Source organism: Adiantum capillus-veneris, unplaced genomic scaffold (assembly GCF_014529385.1).
Source record: "Adiantum capillus-veneris isolate H3 unplaced genomic scaffold, ASM1452938v2 Hic_scaffold_325, whole genome shotgun sequence".
Taxonomy (NCBI): domain Eukaryota; kingdom Viridiplantae; phylum Streptophyta; class Polypodiopsida; order Polypodiales; family Pteridaceae; genus Adiantum; species Adiantum capillus-veneris.
The window spans coordinates 4418573-4426186 of record NW_028221436.1 but is presented as its reverse complement, the minus strand read 5'-3'; positions in this window follow the sequence as shown (position 1 = coordinate 4426186).

The window sequence follows — 7614 nt, the reverse complement described above, 5'->3', positions numbered from 1 at the left end:
CCTAGGGCTACTCTAGTTAAGACCAGCAGACTTTTGAAGGGACTAAGAAAGGGACAACAAATTTATGCAGTAAATCTCAACAAGGTGGACCAATCAAATACCTCACTTTGATCAAACTGGTTGAGGGAGTATGATGATGTATTCCCTGAAGACCTTATGAATATTTCGCCACATAGAGTGGTAGATCATGAGATTGAGACTATCCCTGGATGTGAACCTATCTCAAAAAGACCTTATAAAATGTCAGTTCCAGAGGCCATCAAACTCAAGGGACAACTTAGGCAACTCATTGAGCAAGGATTCATTCGACCCAGTACTTCTCCTTGGGGTGCACGAGTTCTTTTTCAGAAGACGAAGGATGGAACCTTAAGGTTATGCATAGACTACCGTGGACTAAACCAAGTAACTGTCAAGAACAAGTATCCAATTCCAAGGATTGACGAACTCTTGGACAGGCTCCACGATGCCAAAATGTTTACAAAGATTGATCTAAGGTCAGGATATTACCAAATCAAGATCAAGGAATCAAATATTCCAAAGATGGCTTTCAACACTAGGTATGGACACTACGAATTCACAGTAATGTCTTTTGGTCTAACAAATGCTCCTGTAAGCTTCAATCGACTTATGCAGGATATTTTCAGACCTTACCTGGATGATTTTGTCTTTGTTTTCTTTGATGACATTATGATCTATTCTAAGAACGAGGCAGATCACGGAGAACATGTTCGCAACGTACTTGATCTTCTTCGGGAACACCAACTTTACGCTAAAGAGAACAAGTGCACCTTTTGCTCACCAAAGGTCAATTATCTTGGATTTGTCATATCGGCTGAAGGGATTTCAGTGGACCTAGCCAGACAAAGTCAAGGATATCATTGACTCGCCTCAACCATCCACCGTCAGCGAAGTAAGAGGATTTCTTGGAATAACGGGATGGTATAGGATTTTTGTCAAGGATTATGCACGTATCGCTGCACCTTTGACGGAAATCCTGAAGAAAGGAATGAGGATCGAATGGAGGACCGAGCACGAGTCTAGCTTTGCTAAGCTAAAATAATTCTTGGTCTGAGCTCCTATTTTAAAGCTTCCAGAGTTCAGTAAAGAATTTGAAGTAGCGACAGATGCTAGCAAATTTGTTTTAGGCGGAGTTCTTACTCAAGAAGGAAGACCAGTGGCGTATACTTCACGAAAGCTGAGGGATCACGAGAAGAATTATCCTACTCATGATTTGGAACTTTTAGTGGTTATACATGCGTTGAAGTTATGGAGACATTATCTTCTCGGACGCAAGTTTCAACTAGTTACAGACCACAAAAGCTTTTTACGCAACCTATTCTCAATATGCGACAACGGCGATGGATAGAGCTATTACAGGAATATGACCTTGACATAACTATAGACCAGGGAAGAAAAATGCAATTGTAGATGGTCTTAGCCAAAAATCCTTTCTCGGAGCTATCTCTATTCCAAATAACCCTATCTGGGATAGAATCAAAGAAGCATCCTTGTTAGATCCAGAGTACCAACGTATAGTATCATTAGTTCAGTAGAATAAGATGCCTAAAGCTAAAGATTACTCTCTTATGGGAGGATGTCTTTACTACAGACATAGACTCTGTGTACCCAGAGACCCAGCTCTAAAGAAGGCTATTCTGTATGAAGCACATGATAGCCCTACATTTGGACATCCGGGCTATGCTAAAACTCTTCATGCTATCAGGAGGCTTTATTTTTGGTTTGGAATGAAAGGAGACATACTTCGCTATGTGAGGCAATGTCTTTCTTGTCAGCGGATAAAGGCCGAAAGGATCAAGTTACCAGGGCAACTTCAACCTCTTAACATACCCCAGATGAAATGGGAATGCATCAATATGGATTTTGTTACAGGGTTACCTTCTACAGGAGGTTATGATTCTGTTTTCGTAGTTGTTGATATGCTCACAAAAGTGGCTCATCTAATACCCGTAAAGACAACTTTTATTGCTTCAGATGTTAGCCGGGTATTCATCAAGGAGATTTTTAGGCTACATGGTCTACCCAAGCGTATCGTCAGCAGTGATAGAGATACCAAGTTTACATCAAAATTTTGGACTTCTCTTTTCCAATCTATTGGGTCACAATTAGCCTTCAGTACCGCGTATCATCCACAGACAGATGGGCAAACTAAAAGAGCTAATCAAGTCATTGAGGACATTCTCAGAGCCTATTGTTCACAAGAACCAAAGAAGTGGTTACAATATCTACCTTTGGTGGAGTATGCTTATAATTCTTCCGAACAGAGAAGCATTGGAATGTCACCTTTCAAAGCTCTTTATGGACAGGACTATTTAGCACCACTGAACTTCTCAGATCCAACCATCAGGGTAGAAGCCTCTAGGAAGATGTTAGAAGATATGGAAGCTCAGACTAGAGCTATTCGCCAGGACATTCAGGCAACTCAGGATAGGCAAAAGCACTATGCAAATAAGAACCGTTCGGAAAGAACTTTCAAAGAAGGAGATAAGGTTTTTCTGCGAGTCCGACCAAAGAAAAGCAACTTTTCACTAGGCAGATATAAGAAGCTAAGCCCAAGGTATTGTGGACCATTCGAGATCGTTAAGGTTGTAAGTGACTAGGCCTACAAGCTAAAGTTACCTACAAACTTGAAGGTTCATGATATGCTCCACGTCAGCTTACTTAAACCCTATATTCCTAATCCTGATCAATTCTTGGACTCAGATCAGATAGTCATGCCAGCACAAGGAGTTTTCGAGCTCCAACCTGGCTATGTACTTGAAACAAGGGAAAGGAAGTTACGCAACAGAACTATCACTGAGCATCTAGTAAAGTGGAAGGATTATCCTGAAGAAGATGCAACTTGGGAGGATGAACCAACGCTCATAAAGGATTACCCAAACACATTCTTGAGATGAGGACATCTCAAATTTTTCACGTTGGGGAGGTTGTAAGGTCTCCAACACTGATCAAAAAGAGCACCCTTGTACCATGAAATGAACATAATGGAAACAGTTAATATTTTTAGCAGTTTTCCAAATTCTGTCAGTTCCATGATGTTTAGAATGTTTTAAAGCTTCGAAATGTGAATTAAAATAATTTTTGTAAAAAAATCCAAAAATAGTAAGTTTTTGGTCAACCAACCCATCCAGTTTTGATCGTCTCGAAAAAGTGCACTCGTACCCCGAATTTGAAAAAAATGCATTTTCGGACCCCGGGGGATGCTAAATATGCAGGTACTCGGACTAGTACACCTTAGTTAGAGCTTAGTATAGCAATTTTCTGCATCAAATTCCGACTCGTATGACCCGTTTTAGCCAAAAATCGACTTTTCCAAAAATTGAGCGGGGAGGCACCGGAGCTCGAGGCTGTGTGGGAGCAGGCTCCAGGCCACTCCGGGTCAGCTTTAGCAGCTAGGGGGCTCCTTTTGTCCTTGTGGGAGTCTTGGGAGAATTTCCAAGCTTGCAACTAAGTGTGAGAGCCAGTCAACCAAGCCAAATGGACACTTGGTGGGTAGGAGACTGGACTTGCCATGCTTAACTGGAGTAGCTCCCATATGCAAATAGCAAGCAAGGTCGATTTTCAGCTTGAGGAGGCCTATTTAAAGGTGTGCTCACACACACACACACACACACACACACACACACACCTACACACACCTTGGGGAGGTGCTGCCGGTACGCACACAATTTTTGAAGCAGAAGCAAGGAGGGAGGTGCTGCCGAAATTCTCATCTTGAGGATTCATTGGATCAAAAAAATCAGAGGATTCTCAGCCCCTAATCACGGTAATTATGGTTTAAATTCCGGCTCTTCTTAATTCTCATCATTATTCTCCTAAATTCTTCGTCTACTATGCCTACTTTTAGCTATAATTCCCAATAGCTACTCTCTAAGTTACATAGCTATACTCCATTACATAATCATCATTCAATTAGCTAATTTATGCAGCCATTCATCATTCTTAATCAATGATTAATACATGATTAGGAAAGATTCTTTCTCTAGGCAGTATAGTTAATAAATTGTCAGGTCGGTAATAATGTAGAATTGATGAAATTCATTCTTTTACCTTTCAATAGTATTGTAATTAAATTAGACTCAATCTTCTCTCACATTAAGATATGATTAAGGCTAGAAATAAACCGTCATTAGGCCAATAAGAAGAGAATTTTCTATCACACATGCATGCGGTAATTCTGCATCTTCAAATCGCACTAGGAAAGTTATTGAGCTTGCTTACTTCATCTCTCTTGTAAATCAATTAGTAAAATTCTGCGAGGCGGGAACGAGCAATGTGAATGGAAAGGGAAAAGCTCCCATGGACGAACAAGCACCGGCCATCTCACGGGCAATTGACGAAGAAATGGAAGAGGTAGATCACAATTTTATTCTTGTCGTTTAAATTAACATTGCACACGTTTAGCTAGGAATGAACATATCCCTAAATAGGTTGGAGAAATCTAACGGAAACCTCGGCATTGAATTCATTTGTACATTAAAGTCTAAAGTTGGAAAGAAATGATTGATGGGTATGCTGTTTGCAATAGGAAAGAATGTCTGTTAGGAAAAATTTAGCTCGACATGTTCATTCTATTTCCAATGTTGAATCATGATCCCCCTAATTATCATAGGGGACAGAGTTCCTCGTTAAGGGCTCTTGAATCCACGACTTGCTTTCTATGCAGCGGGAACCCACTTCTTGCTTTCTATGCGGTGGGAGTGTCCATGACGTGCTTTCTATGCGGTGGATATACCTAGTTGTATGGGCAGCTAAGCAACAACGAGAGGAGTAAACTCTTGTTGGAGGGGGGATGTTGTACCTCCAGAACATTGGAATTTTACTGAATAAGTTTGAGTAGAATTTTTACTAGAATACTGTCTTGGTGCCGCTTTGCAATACTGATTGAAGGGCTGTCTTAACGAACATTGTGATTCGGAATTTAATCAAGGAATGTTTATGTTGAACAATCATTGTGGTAGTAATTAGGACACACAAGGAAGTGTGAGTGTGGGGGTGCAAAGTGGGGGCTTGGCTCAGGTTGCCAATGCCTATGAGAAGGGTTGTCCCCATTGGTCGGGAACTCTCTGTCCCCATAGTGTTAAAATCAATACTAGTAATACTCATTGCCCCTAGAGAGGCGAAGTCTCAAGTGTACGTGCCTCTGAAACATGGGAAAAAAGGCACTCGAGGTTTCTCTCCTCTTGGAAGGTGGGTCTTAGGATCGCTAGATAGTTTAAGTACGCTTCCCCTACGAGGTGGACTAGATCTCACTGCTAGTAGGCTCGAACTCGACTCACTTTGTGATGAGAGATCGTCCGCTAGCTGAACCCTGAACCACTTTGTTTGCTTCCTCTATAGATCTAGTGGCCACCAGGTTCACCATCAGATCTGCCGTTTGATACGGCGGAGTGGGGACCTCACATCGGGTATCAGATCCTAGGTTAGGCTGAGAAATAAAGTCATATTGTTTGAATATTTAAAAAGGAACTGAAAGTATATAGGTAGCTGATCAGAATTCCTTGCATTGGTGTTGCAGGAAGACCCCGTGCTAGAATATCATAAGTTCCAAGTGTTTGAGCTTATTTATGATCAAGCTCGATGATCCTCAGTTTACCAATTCAAGCGAGATGTCATGGAGATACTGATGAAGGCTCATACGCCACACTCCACTCACATCGATATAGCATGGGGACTTGATTGGACACTTGCAGGAGGGGTTTACTACATCAACACTTGGAAGCTAGGATGCCTGGCTACCGATTTGAAGAAGATACGCTGGGGAGAAGAATCAAACCATCAACAACTGGCTCTTGGAAAAGGTCACCGAGGTGATCCCAGCGAACAGAGTCAGAACTTTTGGAGTACCGAAAGAGGAATCCCGGCTTGATATCTTAGTTTATTATCCACTCAAGGATGAGTACAGGAACCACTTCACGAACAAAGTAGTGCACCATGTGAACACAATCTCCTAGGCGTATCTTATACACAATCCAAAAAGCCATGTAATAAGTTGATCATCAGTTATCCTAAACCTTGAGGGGTTTCGATTGTAATAAATTTTCATCAATAAAGTTCTTTTTGTCTCATAATTTCTATCTCTTTATAAAGTGAATCTTGAATTTTATTTAAAGTCTTGTGTCTATTTTGAAATCCAAATAATGGTATCAAGAATCTCGTATAACCCATGTAGACACCGCCTGTTGCTCTATAATCGGCAGGGCAAGAGAAGAAGCTCCTCCTTAAGCAAGCCCAACCTCCGATATTTAAGGGCGAGGGGGCAAATGTGGAGAGAGATGCGGAAGTGTGGATGGAAGCCATGGACGACTACTTTGAAGCTGCAGGAACCCAACCCGTAAAGCAGACCATGCTTGCGATGTTCCGCTTGACTGGCGATGCCAAGATATGGTGGAAGCAACATTGCAGGGACTTGGATATTAAGGGATCTTCCCAATCCTGGGAAGACATTAAAGCTGCAATAATGGGGCGTTATTTACCACCTGCCTATAGAACCTTGAGGATGAATGAATTCTTTTCACTTAGGCAGTTGGCTTCATCTGTCGAAGAATATTATGCAAAGTTTTTCACTCTTCGAAGATATGATCCTAAGATGACCTTGGAACAACAGGTAGCGAGGTTCTGCCAAGGGCTAATCGATCCTATGAATACTCGGTTGGAAGCTCTCAGGCCAACGACACTAGAGGATGCCTTGTTGAGGGCCAAACCTCTAGCTCTTGAAGTACAAAAGGTTAATCAGGACAGGAGGAATCATTGGGCAAAGAGGGCAAGGACAACTACTTGGAATAATAGACCAGTCAACCAAGCATATGACCAGTGCCCTATTGTGGCTACCACCACAACCATGGAGTTCCCTCATGTTCGATGGTATGGTTGTGGTGAATATGGATATTACAGATCCAAGTGCCCCAAGAACACCCAGGAAACCAATGCCAATGCCATACCCTTGAATACCCATGGGCGTGGCCAAGCTAATGGAAGAGGAGGACATGGAAGGATGAACAGAGGGCAAGGGCATGGAGCCACCGCCAGAGTGAATGCCGTAGTAGTACAACCAACTCTGGGTAATGAAGCAGTGGAGAGAGAAACCTTGCATGCTGCAATTGACAATCCCAATGGTTGCAAAAAATACGCAGTCATTCATACGCCAGGATCTCTCAGAGGTGAACAAGTTAACTTTATTATAGATTGTGGTAGTAATCTTTCATTTCTTTCACCCAGATGCATGAGGAAGCTAAAGCTAGATAAGTGCAGTTGGATTTCGCAAATGCTTCTTTACACTAATTCGAACAAAGAATAAATGGTCAGGCAATTTTCTTGCGGCAAATACGAGAGAATCCAGTCGTAGACTCAATCAAAGGGACAGATGAAGTATAGAAGGCATTAGAGAAAAAGAACAAAGACCTCAAGCTGGAGTTAAAGCTAGAGCAATCTCAGCGCAAGAACCTGGCTTTGATGTGGGTCCAAAGAGAAGAAGAATTGCTGAAGGAGATAGATGAGCTTAAAAGAGTTAACAAGCTGCTGAGAGATGGAAAGCTGGAGATACAAGAAGAGATAGGCACTTCGGAGCCATCGCAAATAGATATACCCTCAGTGTCA